Consider the following 15,353-nt stretch of genomic DNA (forward strand, 5'->3'; position numbering starts at 1 on the left):
TATTTTTTTGTGAAGAATCAACAACAAGTGGGACACAATCATGAAGTGGAACGACATTTATTGGATATTTCAAACTTTTTTAACAAATCAAAAACTGAAAAATTGGGCGTGCAAAATTATTCAGCCCCTTTACTTTCAGTGCAGCAAACTCTCTCCAGAAGTTCAGTGAGGATCTCTGAATGATCCAATGTTGACCTAAATGACTAATGATGATAAATATAATCCACCTGTGTGTAATCAAGTCTCCGTATAAATGCACCTGCACTGTGATAGTCTCAGAGGTTCGTTAAAAGCGCAGAGAGCATCATGAAGAACAAGGAACACACCAGGCAGGTCCGAGATACTGTTGTGAAGAAGTTTAAAGCCGGATTTGGATACAAAAAGATTTCCCAAGCTTTAAACATCCCAAGGAGCACTGTGCAAGCAATAATATTGAAATGGAAGGAGTATCAGACCACTGCAAATCTACCAAGACCTGGCCGTCCCTCTAAACGTTCAGCTCATACAAGGAGAAGACTGATCAGAGATGCAGCCAAGAGGCCCATGATCACTCTGGATGAACTCCAGAGATCTACAGCTGAGGTGGGAGACTCTGTCCATAGGACAACAATCAGTCGTATATTGCACAAATCTGGCCTTTATGGAAGAGTGGCAAGACGAAAGCCATTTCTTAAAGATATCCATAAAAAGTGTCGTTAAAGTTTGCCACAAGCCACCTGGGAGACACACAAACATGTGGAAGAAGGTGCTCTGGTCAGATGAAACCAAAATTGAACTTTTTGGCAACAATGCAAAACGTTATGTTTGGCGTAAAAGCAACACAGCTCATCACCCTGAACACACCATACCCACTGTCAAACATGGTGGTGGCAGCATCATGGTTTGGGCCTGGTTTTCTTCAGCAGGGACAGGGAAGATGGTTAAAATTGATGGGAAGATGGATGGAGCCAAATACAGGACCATTCTGGAAGAAAACCTGATGGAGTCCGCAAAAGACCTGAGACTGGGACGGAGATTTGTCTCCCAACAAGACAATGATCCAAAACATAAAGCAAAATCTACAATGGAATGGTTCAAAAATAAACATATCCAGGTGTTAGAATGGCCAAGTCAAAGTCCAGACCTGAATCCAATCGAGAATCTGTGGAAAGAACTGAAAACTGCTGTTCACAAATGCTCTCCATCCAACCTCACTGAGCTCGAGCTGTTTTGCAAGGAGGAATGGGAAAAAATTTCAGTCTCTCGATGTGCAAAACTGATAGAGACATACCCCAAGCAACTTACAGCTGTAATCGCAGCAAAAGGTGGCGCTACAAAGTATTAACTTAAGGGGGCTGAATAATTTTGCACGCCCAATCTTTCAGTTTTTGATTTGTTAAAAAAGTTTGAAATATCCAATAAATGTCGTTCCACTTCATGATTGTGTCCCACTTGTTGTTGATTCTTCACAAAAAAATACAGTTTTATATCTTTATGTTTGAAGCCTGAATGTGCAAAAGGTCGCAAAGTTCAAGGGGGCCGAATACTTTCGCAAGGCACTGTATGTGCATCCTTACAAGCACACACTTCTCATTAACCTGTGGTGAGATGCACAATTTTCAATGAACAAATAAGGTTTTATATGTAAAATGGTTAAATAAGGAGCAAAAATATTGATTATTATTATATTATTATTTGTGCCCTGGTCCTAGAAGAGCTCTTTTTCACTTCCCACGAGCCGGGTTGTGACAAAAACTCACATTTAATAAATGTATCGTATAGTGTGTGTGGCAGGCTTACAAACATTGGCAAAAAAACAAGATTTGAGAGTGCGCTGACCCTGGTGCTCTAGAAGGGTACGCAGCTGGAGGTTGAATGTTTGAAGAGGTACAGGACCATAAAAAGTTTGGGAACCACTGCAGTACAGTGTCTTTTAGTTCCATCCTCTCCCTGCTGGCTCTTGAAAAACCCTGGTGAGTCAACATCCTCTCTCCTCATGGACAAACACTGGATGAAGCTGCTGGAACACACACCACAGGGCTACTGATGCACAGTGCAGCCGCGGCTGTTTCCACAGTCAGTACATCCATGTCTGAGCCTCTGCTTGTTGGGTTGATTTACACTTGCCTGAAATGGTAGAAGATTATTGGCACCCTTGATAAAGATTAGCAAAAAAGACTGTATGAAAAAAATAATACATATAGTGAGCTATGTTGTATGCAAAACAAAACATCTGAGAATTATATTATTTTATACTAATACAATTAAACAAGTAATATATATATATTTTTCCCTCAAAAAGATGAAAGGGGTGAAAATTATTGGCACCCCTGTTTTCAATACCTTTCAATACCTTACCTTGTGAGGAGAACGGCACTGAGCCTTTTTCTAAAATGTTTTATGAGATTGGAGAACACATTGGGAGGGATCTTAGACCATTCCTCCATACAGAATCTTTCCAGATCCTTGATATCCTTTGTCTGCGCTTATAGACTGCCCTCTTCAATTCAAACCACAGGTTTTCAATGGGGTTAAAGTTCGGAGACTGAGATGGCCATTGCACAATGTTGATTTTGTGATGTGTGCTTGGGGTTATTGTCTTGCTGGAAGATCCACTTGCGGCTAAGTTTCAGCCTCCTGGCAGAGGCAGATTTTTGGCTAAAATGTCTTGGTACTGGGTAAAGTCCATGATGCCGTTGACCTTACGAAGGGCCCCAGGACCAGTAGAAGCAGAATAGCTCCATAATATTGTCACGACTCCTACTGAAGGTGGCTCCTCTTCCTGTTCAGGCGGCGCTCGGCGGTCGTTGTCACCGGCCTACTAGCTGCCCGCTGATCCCTTTTCCCTTTTCTGTTGGTTTTGTCTTATTGGTTTCACCTGTTTCTTGTTTAGGTTTTTAGTTGGGCTATTTAAGCCGGTAAGGCCCGCCTGCTCTTTGTGCGGGCTTATTTTTCCCACTGTGTTTATGTGTGGTAGAGTGTCTCGTTTTGTTTTTTTCTCCGGGCTAGTTAGGTCCTGTGTTTGGGCGATCGTGTATGTACGCCCGGTATTTGGCGCGCACTGTGTGCCGTGTGTGCCGTGTGTGTTGTGTGCCAAAATAAAAGCACTATTCTGTACCTTCTTCCTCCTGCGCCTGACTCCGCATCCACTACGCCTGAGTGCGTTACAAATATCAACGATCCACCACCATATTTTACAGTAGTTACGGGGTTATTCTTTCTTTATGCATCCTTATTTTGATGCCAAACCCACCACTGGTGTGCCGTGGCCCAAGGGTTCTATACTGAACAAAAATATAAACACAACATGCAACAATTTCAAAGATTTTACTGAGTTACAGTTCATATAAGGAAATCAGTCAAAAAAAATAAATATATTAGGCCCTAATCTATGAGTTTCACATGACTGGGCAGGATCACAGCCATGAATGGGCCTGGGAGGGCATAGGCCCACCCACTGGGGAGCCAGGCCAAGCTAATCAGAATTGGTTTTTCCCCACAAAAGGGCTTTATTACAGACAGAAATACTCCTAAGCACCCCCCTCTCCCTCCTCAGATGATCCCGCAGGTCAAGAAGCCGGATGTGTTGGTCCTGGGCTGGCGTGGTTACACGTGATCTGCGGTTGTGAGGCCGGTTGGATATACTGCCACCCTTTCTTAAACAACGTTGGAGGCTTCTTATGGTAGATAAATTAACATTCAACTATCTGGCAACAGCTCTGGTGGACATTCCTGCAGTCAGCATGCCAATTGCACGCTCCCTGAAAAAACATCTGTGGCATTGTGTTGTGTGACAAACTGCACATTTTAGAGTTGGCTTTTATTGTCCCCAGCACAAGGTGCACATGTGTAATGATCATGCTGTTTAATCAGCTTCTTGATATGCCACACCTGTCAGGTGGATGGATTATCTTGGCAAATGAGAAATGCTCACTGACAGGGATGCAAACAAATTTGTGCACAAAATATGAGAGAAATAAGCTTTCTGTGTGTATGGACATTGCTGGGATCTTTTATTTCAGCTCATGAAACACTTTACATGTTGTGTTTTATATTTTTGTTCAGTATATTTTCATGTCATCCATGTCATCCAACAAATGCTAAACTGCATGACACAAAAATATATCTGTTTTATCAAGGGTGCCAAAAATGTTGGACCTGACTCTATGTATGTGCTGTACTATACAGTAAGACTGTGTTTTCCCTTCCACTGTTTTACGTCTTCAACATCCCAGAACACTTTGAATTCCAGAACGGTCTGAACCCAACCATTTCCCTTCTCTCTGGAGACAGGAAACGGTTACTGTTACCACTTCCCTACTTCTGCTTCTAACCCAGCAGAGACGTCCTCTTTGAGAAGGGCTTAAGTACAGCCAGGCAGCTGTCCCCCAGATCTCAATAGGGGTCGGGGCCCCCGCTTTGTCGCTGGGTTGGGACAAGCTAGGACAAAGCATAGTTAAACTCTTAGTAACAATGCCACAATAACTGTAATAACAATGTGTCCTTATATTGTAGAATCGCATTGTCTTTGGATTTCTATATTGGACTAATATCCAGTAATAATTATTGGCTATCTTGGATTTTAACATAATCCCCTCTGTACGTTTAGGAATTTCCCAAACTTGCAGAATGAATCCAGCTCTGGCGAAGATCCTTGAGTAATTTCCTGCTATTGTGTGTGAGGAGAACATTCTTGCAGTGGGAGAGAGGGAAAGTTGTTTGAAATGTGTCCTTTTTACATCATAGCACACTATCATCACAACTGCTGGAAAAGCATTATGTAATACTGGTTACTTATGGCCATAGAGAGCAACAGTAATGGTGTTTTTTTGGAGACATTACTGCCGCCATGACTCGTTGGTCAAAGCCTATGGTGAAATTAATTGCTTTTTGGAGGGTTTTGGAATGCAAGCCATAAATAATGTCTGCGGTAAACACAGGCTTAGGAGATGTTATACGTTTTATTCTATGAGATAATATTCATCAGCTATTATGAGTGAATTGTTAAGCATTTACATAATCAAAACAAGCACATAAAGCACATAAAGGCTTTATTTTCATTGTCAGGTAAAAAAATATATATATATATTTCCCCATTAATTTCCCTCATAGGAATGACTGAAGAAACCAGAGGTTTCTGTTTTTTAGGACTACAAGCTGGCGAGCTCTATTGGCCACACCAGTTTCAAATCTAGCCTTTGACCTGACTTAGCTAAATATTTTCCTGAAACATTTCACCAGGTGCAAACTCAGTGGACTACATATTAAAACAAATAAGGGTGTCAGTTCACACAAGATTAGATTAAACATTGACTTCTTCAATTGAGTTGTCGGAAGCCGCTATTGCAACATCATTTTCCTTCTATACTGAATGATATTTTGTTCACTGTTTCACACCCCTTTAATGAATGAGAGAGAGGAGAAAAAGAGAGCGAGAGAGATTAGAGAGATGACGAGGGAGAACATTGGCAGCTGGGCTCCACAGAATCCATAACTGTTTCTGGGAGCAAACATTGTAAAACCATTTAAAAAAGAGGAACCCCCATTCATAAACAGAAAACTAGATCTGAAACCCATCGCTCACCAGCTGTACCTCTGTAAATCTAAAATGAATTACACTTCCTGTCGGAGGGAATCTTAGACATATAAATACAATTCTAGTGCTGAGCAATTAGTGCTTTTTGAGGTCAGTTCTGTTTCGGTTTGATTATTAAAAAATAATCACGTTTTTTTATTGCAGTTTTGATTATTTTTGTAAACATTAAACGCACTATGCCTTATGTGGGTTGAATTCTGAAACAACACAGAATAAAACTATTAATAAAAGTCACATGGTGGTAGTGACTGCCCATTACTGCTTATCATTTGTAAAATGTATTCACATTACTTAACTTTAACAACATATTTAAGTTGTTTATTTTAGACTGCATTTGTTTATTTTATCACTTTATTATTAAATTCAAGTCATCATCTCATCTCTATAGAGCTGCTGCCTAAGATGTCAATATTTTGTAGTTCTTCAAAGTAAATAAGGCTTAACTTTATAACTGCTAAATACCAACTATCAATCACTTAGATCATGTATTTTCAGGTAGAGATACTTCGCGAAGCAACAGCTGTTCTCTATATCACCTCCCGATTGCACATTCTTCTGTCTCTTCCATAGCTCATCCATTATGGTCATTGTGGTTAATTAATTTAACGTTTTATGAGCTAAACTATGTAAAATATTGGCCTGTTGGAAACTACAACTCCTTACTACATCGCATAGTTAAGGATGGATCTGATTTATCTCTAGAGAAACTGTGCAATGTGTGCATTGAGCTCACAGAAAAAATGAAAATAAAAATACCTGTGAATGTATTTCAAGGCCTACCTTCAAACTCAGTGCCTCTTTGCTTGAAATCATGGGGAAATCCAAAGAAATCAGCCAAGATCTCAGAAAAATTTGTAGACCTCCACAAGTCTGGTTCATCCTTGGGAGCAATTTCCAAACACCTAAAGGTACCTTGTTCATCTGTACAAACAATAGTACGCAAGTTTAAACACCATGGGACCACCTGTTCTGTCTCCCATAGATGAATGTACTTTGGTGTGAAAAGGGCAAATCACTCCCAGAACAACAGCAAAGTCCTATATCGACATAACCTGATTGGCCGCTCAGCAAGGAAGAAGCTACTGCACCAAAACCTTCACAAAAAAGTCAGACTATGGTTTGCAACTGCACATGGAGACAAAGATCGTACTTTTTGGAGAAATGTCCTCTGGTCTGGTGAATAAAAAATAGAACTGTTTGGCTATAATGACAATCATTATGTTTGGAGGAAAAGGGGAAGCCGAAGAACACCATCCCAACCGTGAATCACGGGGATGGCAGCATCATGTTGTGGGGGTGCCTTGCTGCAGGAGGGACTGGTGCACTTCACAAAATAGATGGCATCATGAGGGAAGAAAATTATGTGGATATATTGAAGCAACATCTTAAGAGATCAATCAGGAAGTTGGTCGCAAATGGGTCTTCCAAATAGACATTGAACCTCAAGCATGCTTCCAAAGTTGTGGTGGCAAAATGGCTTAAGGACAACAAAGTCAAGGTATTCGAGTGGCCGTCACAAAGCCCTGACCTCAATCCTATCGAAAATCTGTGGGCAGAACTGAAAAAGCGTGTGCGAACAAGGAGGCCTACAAACCTGACTCAGTTACACCAGCTCTGTCAGGAGGAATGGGCCAAAATTCACTCAATTTATTGTGGGAAGCTTGTGGAAGGCTAACCGAAACATTTGACCCGAATTAAACAATTTAAAGGCAACACCACCCTGCATACCACTGCTGGCTTGCTTCAGTCCCTGGATGGGAGACCAGATGCTGCTGGAAGTGGTGTTGGAGGCCCCTCTTTCCTCTGGTCTAAAAAATATCCCAATGCCCCAGGGCTGTGATTGGGGACACTTCCCTGTGTAGGGTGCCGTCTTTCGGATGGGATGTTAAAATGGGTGTCCTGACTCTCTGAGGTCATTTAAGATCCCATGGCACTTATCGTAAGAGTAGGGTGTTAACCCCGGTGTCCTGGCTAAATTCCCAAGCTGGCCCTCAAACCATCATAGTCACCTAATAATCCCCAGTTTACAATTGGCTCATTCATCCCCCTGCTCTCCCCTGTAACTATTCCCCAGGTCGTTGCTGTAAATGATAACGTGTTCTCAGTCAATTTACCTGGTAAAATAATGGGGGGAAAAATGCTACCAAATACTAATTGAGTGTATGTAAACTTCTGTCCCACTGGGAATGTGATGAAAGAAATAAAAGCTGAAATAAATCATTCTCTCTACTATTATTCTGACATTTAACGTTCTTAAAATAATAATGGTGGAATTTTTACTTGGATTAAATATCAGGAATTGTGAAAAACTGAGTTAAAAAGTTTTTGGATGAGGTGTATGTAAACTTCTGACTTCAACTGTATTTTTTGAAATGTCAGTTGAGTTGATTCAACAATTCACAGCACAGATCGAAGGGTGCACTTCCTGCTTTTAGTCTAGGGCAGAAATATACAGGTTAGGAAAACACAAAAATTCCATGCGGCAGCATTCAAAAAAAATAAACATATTCCTTGGACCACCGGCGTTGCTGTTTCTACAGGATTAAAGTAAAATGCATTAATTCATTAATTATTTGTCACATACGCCGAAAACAACAGGTGTCCTGTAGACCTTACAGTGAAATGCTTACTTACAAGCCCTTAACCAACAATGTGGTTTTAAGAAAAATAAGTGTTAAGAAAGTATTTACTAAATAAACTGAAGTAAACAATAAATAAAACATGAAAATAGAAAAATAAAGTACAGTACCGCTTGCCGTGCGGTAGCAGAAAGAACAGTCTATGACTAGGGTGGCTGGAGTGTTTGGCAATTTTTTAGGGCCTTCCTTTCAAACCGCCTGGTATAGAGGTCCTGGATGGCAGGAAGCTTGGCACCAGTGATGTACTAGGCCGTACGCACTACCCTCTGTTGTGCCTTGCGGTCGGAGGCTGAGCAGTTGCCATACCAGGCGGTGATGCAACCCGTCAGGATTAGCATTGAAAACGTGACCAGCAGTCAGGATATAAAGTAGTAAAGTGGCTGTAGATCATTTGAAAAACGTTTCAAGTAATAGAATGACAGTAACAGTTATGCTATGTGTTTGCTAAATAGTTATCTGAAATTCACCATGATTGTGTTTATTTCCAAGTTTGATGGAACATTTTACTGCTAACATTCACTTCCAGTCATTTTCGCTCGCATTGCTAGTCCCATTGTTTAGAATTGTTCCGCATTCATGAAAATACATATTAGAATCCTCTTGTCCTAACCTGTATATTTTCGACTTAGCTTCTACTTCCTGCTTATACTTCCTGCTCTGCTCCTATGGGTATGGCTGCCAGTCCACCCATTATGCCATTTTATTTCACCTTTATTTCACCTTCATTGACTTGAATGGGGAGGCCCATTTTATGGATTATATTTCTATAATCTTAGATGTACTGGTAAATCAAAGTAAAACATTTACTCTGACCCCATCATACAGTATGGTGTTAAAACGTGTCACATATAACAGATTAATTCACCACTAGCAGCTACCAGACACGGTCTAGTTGGTGGTTGTTATTTAAAGTCCCCAGGGCCGTTATAGAGATAGGCAAGACTGCCTTTTCCCATTGTACACTAGAGGCATGGAATAGTCTGCCAAGTGTGCTTCAACTAGTGCCCATTAGTGAGTCTAAAACTGCCCCAAAACTCTGTTCAGGAGGAGTGTAAATGCTTCCTGTTTAAAATGTTGTATTGACTGCTGCTGCTTTTTAGGCCAGGTCGAACTTGCAAAAGAGACCCCGTGTCTCAATGTTTTTTTCCCCCTGGTTGAAGGTAAAAAAAAATACAATAAAAAAATGTTCTCCCTCAAATCAAATGTTATTGGTTGAATACACATATTTAGCAGATGTTATTGGGGGTGTAGCGAAATGCTTGCAAAATCCCTCTATAAAGAGTGGATTCAGAGAGTTCTGCTTGCAGCTGTTGTAGTTTTTCTATATAGTAATCTCAAAGATCAGCAGAACGCTACAGCCTGGTGAACCGTTCAGCAGTAGTAAAGGGAAATAGAGGCATATTCAAATAGAGACACATTCACACCTGTCACTCACTTGGGTGGGGAAATGATGTGTGCGCATCTGTATGTGTGTGTATGAACTCTGTGAACTTGCATCATGTTTGAGCTCACCACTTGAGTAACAGCTACCAACCAGTTATTTACATACATATCTTTCTGTGGGATTTGCTGAGAATTTCAGGCTTCCTTGCATGTTGTAACAACTCAAAATCCTGATATAGATGATCCACTCTTTATCACTGCACTCAAAAAGTGTTAATATCCGCCATTGGTGTTATCTTTTCATTGAATATGAAAAAAATATTTAGCCATTTACTTAGTACAACGAATACCATCTCTCAGCACTTTGTTTCAGGGAGCAGTCTCAAAAACTGTGAACACCAATGCCAGCCTGTGAGTGTGGAAACTATGACCAGTGGAGTAAGGATCGGGGTCTGTAGCAGTAACCACAGTGAGCCTCTGTAGGGTGACAATAGAATAGGTTCTTGAGTATCAGTACCTCTGGAAAACAAGAAAACACGCTGTCAAAACATCAGCACCTCAGCATGACATGGCATGGCACTACATCAGATCTTAAAGATTGACTGAGAAGATATTCATAATGGTGGAGAAGAATACACCTCAACATTGCTACACAAGAGAAGAATACGGGGTGGGTCTACTCTATAGTCACTGGGCCTATTTGGATGTTGTGTGGCTTGTCCCAAACATTCACAGTACAAACTATAGTGGCAGTATAGACAATGGACTACGTACAGGTAATTACTGTAATATGACAACTGAACGACTGGTCTTTTGAGTAAACTAGGGTAGTTCTTTTACACAAGAGAAGAATACTGGGTGGGTCTAGGAAGAAGCACAAGTGTCCCATCTAGCCATGCACTTGTCCTGTTGCATCTGTTTGGCATTCCTGTCCTACCCCCCCATTCCAGTCATCCCTGACACACACACACACACACACCAACCAAATCAGCCATTAAATCCAGTCAAGTGTTAGACAAAAATAGTGTTTATACACTACAATTTTCGCTATTGTATCACGCAGTGATAATCTACAGTACTTGTATTTCCCTCAATTATCTCAGATTATTTGTTTAAAAAAAGACACCAGTAGTACAGAGGAATAGTGAGCAAAACACTTTTTATTTTGTTTTTCACAATCGTCACCGACATCCTGTCTGCATAGACAGCCTGCACAACAGATCTCTTGTCTCTTTTATCCAGAGACAACCAAAACCATAGAGCTCCAACATGCCAGATACACCTACACTTAACCCTCTGAAACTTTTACTGTCCCTGTTACAAATTTTCCTTTCATAGTTCCAGGGACTTTTTGGGACAAACTGTCTTGTTGGCTAAATGCTGTATTTTTGGCTCGTGTCAGTGTATTTTTGTCATTCCTCAAGCCATGACATCACAATAGTAAAGTAGACCATCCTGGGCTTTTCCTCATAGTAAACTAGCCAATGCGAAGCATCTGTCCATTTGAATGGGTGGCAGGTAGCCTAGTGGTTAGAGCGTTGGACTAGTAACCGAAAGGTTGCAAGATTGAATCCCCGAGCTGACAAGGTAAAGATATGTTGTTCTGCCCCCGAACAAGGCCGTTAACCCACTGTTCCTAGGCTGTCATTGAAAATAAGAATGTTTCTTAACTGACTTGCCTAGTTAAATAAATTAGATGCAGCCAGCTCATTTCTCCATTTGGCTGGTTAACTGTTAACAGCTCATCTCAGGATGTAATACTCTGTCACACCACACACAGGAAGGGCCTGAGAAAGAACACATTGGTCTAAAAGTAGCACCACAACCACCACGTTGTCGTTACTGTGTCACAGACTAGCTCTTACTTCCTCTTCTGAGCATTACATTTTTATCATGTAAAGGGCATGACGGAATCAAGTAACGACCCCAACCACCACAACCCCTCCTCAGTCTGCCCTGATGGTTCCCCAAAGCAAAAATATTCAGACACGTTTAAACAGTAACAGTTGGCACAGCATAACATGTGGGTTTTTCTGCTCGTAACCTTTGTTCTCTCTATTCAAAGCTTGGTCCGTGGATCCAGTACAGACACTACAGATACTAAACAGCTTTACAATAATCATCCAAATTGGACTAGATAAGAACTCATGCACCAGTTGACAAAATGGCCACTGTTATTCAACTGAAACTTGAGGCGCCAGGACAACAGAACAACAGTGAGTCAGGTAGATATGGGTAATAAGAGATCTCTGCTGCTGGTAAACAGGTTTAAATTATTATTGTGATACAGGGACAATGGTATTGTCACTGCTCATGGTTCATGTCCTGATAGTACACCATGGACAACCATCCATCCATTCCCCTTAGTACACACAACTACAGCATTCTGGCTTTAATAAATAAGCAGCGGGTTAATAGTGGGGCGATGTGCAAACATTAACAGGTCATCTTCCCAGCAGCCCCCCATTCGAACTTCCCACTGTGTTAATTGCCCAGCGCCAACTGCATGCTCTTTGTTTTGGCTGCTTTTGCTTAAATGCCCTATTCTTACATTAATTCCGTTTGGGTCGTCACCGTCCGGTCTAATTCCCTGCTCGTTATGCATTGACTGTAGTGAAAGAAAGGGACATTCGCTCTCTAACGTGTTTAGGGCCACAAACTTGCATAATAATCCCTCACATCAGCTTTCCATTCATTCCCCCTTCCTTCGCTTCCAACAACACAGGGCAGGGGCTGAAGTGGTCCTGGCTCTGAATGTCTGAAATGTGTTTAAATGCCATCATTGCTCATCATCCAGAGCCACTCTTGACACAATTGTACATGGCTGAGCAGTGGACAAAGGGATTAGGATGCAAAAGGAGAGAGGACAGAAGAACCACCATGACCTCATGGGTCAGCTGTGACACTGGGATGAAAGACCCTCACCCACCCTCGGCCTGGCCATCTGAGCACTCAGCACACCATGGGAATGTAGTGAGCGTGAAACCAAGAGCGCTCAGCATTTGCCTGCAAGAACTGAAAAGGAGGGCGGCGGGGTTTTGGAATGTCGGGTCATTCCTTTCTCCGCACATTCCGATGCGTTCTCCCGACAACTAACTGTGTCAGACCAAATACAACTGCCTCCTTTCTGGATTCTGCCTCTCTGACAATCACAACTTTAGAATTGGTGGAATGTGCAACCACCACAACCCCCACCTCCATCTATCCCTCATCCCCATCCTTGAGGACATAACTCTTTGGTCTTTCAAAAAATGTTATGAAAGCACATGAAGGGGATAGATATTACAAGTATCACAGAATAGAAATACTATTAGTGCTTGACTGTGACTCATACTCTGGTGTATATACAGTGCCTTGCGAAAGTATTCGGCCCCCTTGAACTTTGCGACCTTTTGCCACATTTCAGGCTTCAAACATAAAGATATAAAACTGTATTTTTTTGTGAAGAATCAACAACAAGTGGGACACAATCATGAAGTGGAACGACAATTATTGGATATTTCAAACTTTTTTAACAAATCAAAAACTGAAAAATAGGGTGTGCAAAATTATTCAGCCCCCTTAAGTTAATACTTTGTAGCGCCACCTTTTGCTGCGATTACAGCTGTAAGTCGCTTGGGGTATGTCTCTATTAGTTTTGCACATCGAGAGACTGAATTTTTTTCCCATTCCTACTTGCAAAACGACTCGAGCTCAGTGAGGTTGGATGGAGAGCATTTGTGAACAGCAGTTTTCAGTTCTTTCCACAGATTCTCGATTGGATTCAGGTCTGGACTTTGACTTGGCCATTCTAACACCTGGATATGTTTATTTTTGAACCATTCCATTGTAGATTTTGCTTTATGTTTTGGATCATTGTCTTGTTGGAAGACAAATCTCCGTCCCAGTCTCAGGTCTTTTGCAGACTCCATCAGGTTTTCTTCCAGAATGGTCCTGTATTTGGCTCCATCCATCTTCCCATCAATTTTAACCATCTTCCCTGTCCCTGCTGAAGAAAAGCAGGCCCAAACCATGATGCTGCCACCACCATGTTTGACAGTGGGGATGGTGTGTTCAGCTGTGTTGCTTTTACGCCAAACATAATGTTTTGCATTGTTGCCAAAAAGTTCAATTTTGGTTTCATCTGACCAGAGCACCTTCTTCCACATGTTTGGTGTGTCTCCCAGGTGGCTTTTGGCAAACTTTAAACAACACTTTTTATGGACATTTTTAAGAAATGGCTTTCTTCTTGCCACTCTTCCATAAAGGCCAGATTTGTGCAATATACGACTGATTGTTGTCCTATGGACAGAGTCTCCCACCTCAGCTGTAGATCTCTGCAGTTCATCCAGAGTGATCATGGGCCTCTTGGCTGCATCTCTGATCAGTCTTCTCCTTGTATGAGCTGAACGTTTAGAGGGACGGCCAGGTCTTGGTAGATTTGCAGTGGTCTGATACTCCTTCCATTTCAATATTATCGCTTGCACAGTGCTCCTTGGGATGCTTAAAGCTTGGGAAATCTTTTTGTATCCAAATCCGGCTTTAAACTTCTTCACAACAGTATCTTGGACCTGCCTGGTGTGTTCCTTGTTCTTCATGATGCTCTCTGCGCTTTTGACGGACCTCTGAGACTATCACAGTGCAGGTGCATTTATACAGAGACTTGATTACACACAGATGGATTGTATTTATCATCATTAGTCATTTAGGTCAACATTGGATCATTCAGAGATCCTCACTGAACTTCTGGAGAGAGTTTGCTGCACTGAAAGTAAAGGGGCTGAATAATTTTGCACGCCCAATTTTTCAGTTTTTGATTTGTTAAAAAAGTTTGAAATATCCAATAAATGTCGTTCCACTTCATGATTGTGTCCCACTTGTTGTTGATTCTTCACAAAAAATACAGTTTTATATCTTTATTTTTGAAGCCTGAAATGTGGCAAAAGGTCGCAAAGTTCAAGGGGGCCGAATACTTTCGCAAGGCACTGTATATACGCTACTGTTCAAAAGTTTGGGGTCACTTAGAAATGTCCTTGTTTCCCATTAAAACATACATGAAATGAGTTGCAAAATGAATAGGAAATATAGTCAAGATGTTGACAAGGTTATAAATAATGATTTTTAATTGAAATAATAACTGTGTCCTTCAAACTTTGCTTTCATCAAAGAATCCTCCATTTGCAGCAATCACAGCCTTGCAGACCTTTGGCATTCTTTGGCATTTGTTGAGGTAATCTGAAGAGATTTCACCCCATGCTTCCTGAAGCACCTCCCATAAATTGGATTGGCTTGATGGGCACTTCTTACGTACCATACGGTCAAGCTGCTCCCACAACAGCTCAATAGGGTTGAGATCCGGTGACTGTGCTGGTCACACCATTATAGATATAATACAAGCTGACTGCTTCTTCCCTAAATAGTTCTTGCATTGTTTGTAGCTGTGCTTTGGGTCAATGTCCTGTTGTCGGAAATTGGCTCGAATTAAGCGCTGTCCACAGAGTATGGCATGGCGTTGCAAAATGGAGTGATAGCCTTCCTTCAAGAGCCATTATACCCTGTACAAATATCTGTCTTCACCACCCCCAGACAATCACACTGTCTCCACCATGCTTGACAGATGGCGTCAAGCACTCCTCCAGCATCTTTTATTTTTTTCTGCGTCTCACAAATGTCCTTCTTTGTGATCCGAACACCTTAAACTTAGATTCGACTGTCCATAACACTTTTTTCCAATCTTCCTCTGTCCAGTGTCTGTTCTTTTGCCCATCTTAATCTTT

The sequence above is a fragment of the Oncorhynchus mykiss genome, chromosome 9, assembly GCF_057628025.1.
Source record: "Oncorhynchus mykiss isolate SJ-2025 chromosome 9, ASM5762802v1, whole genome shotgun sequence".
Classification (NCBI taxonomy): Eukaryota; Metazoa; Chordata; class Actinopteri; order Salmoniformes; family Salmonidae; genus Oncorhynchus; species Oncorhynchus mykiss.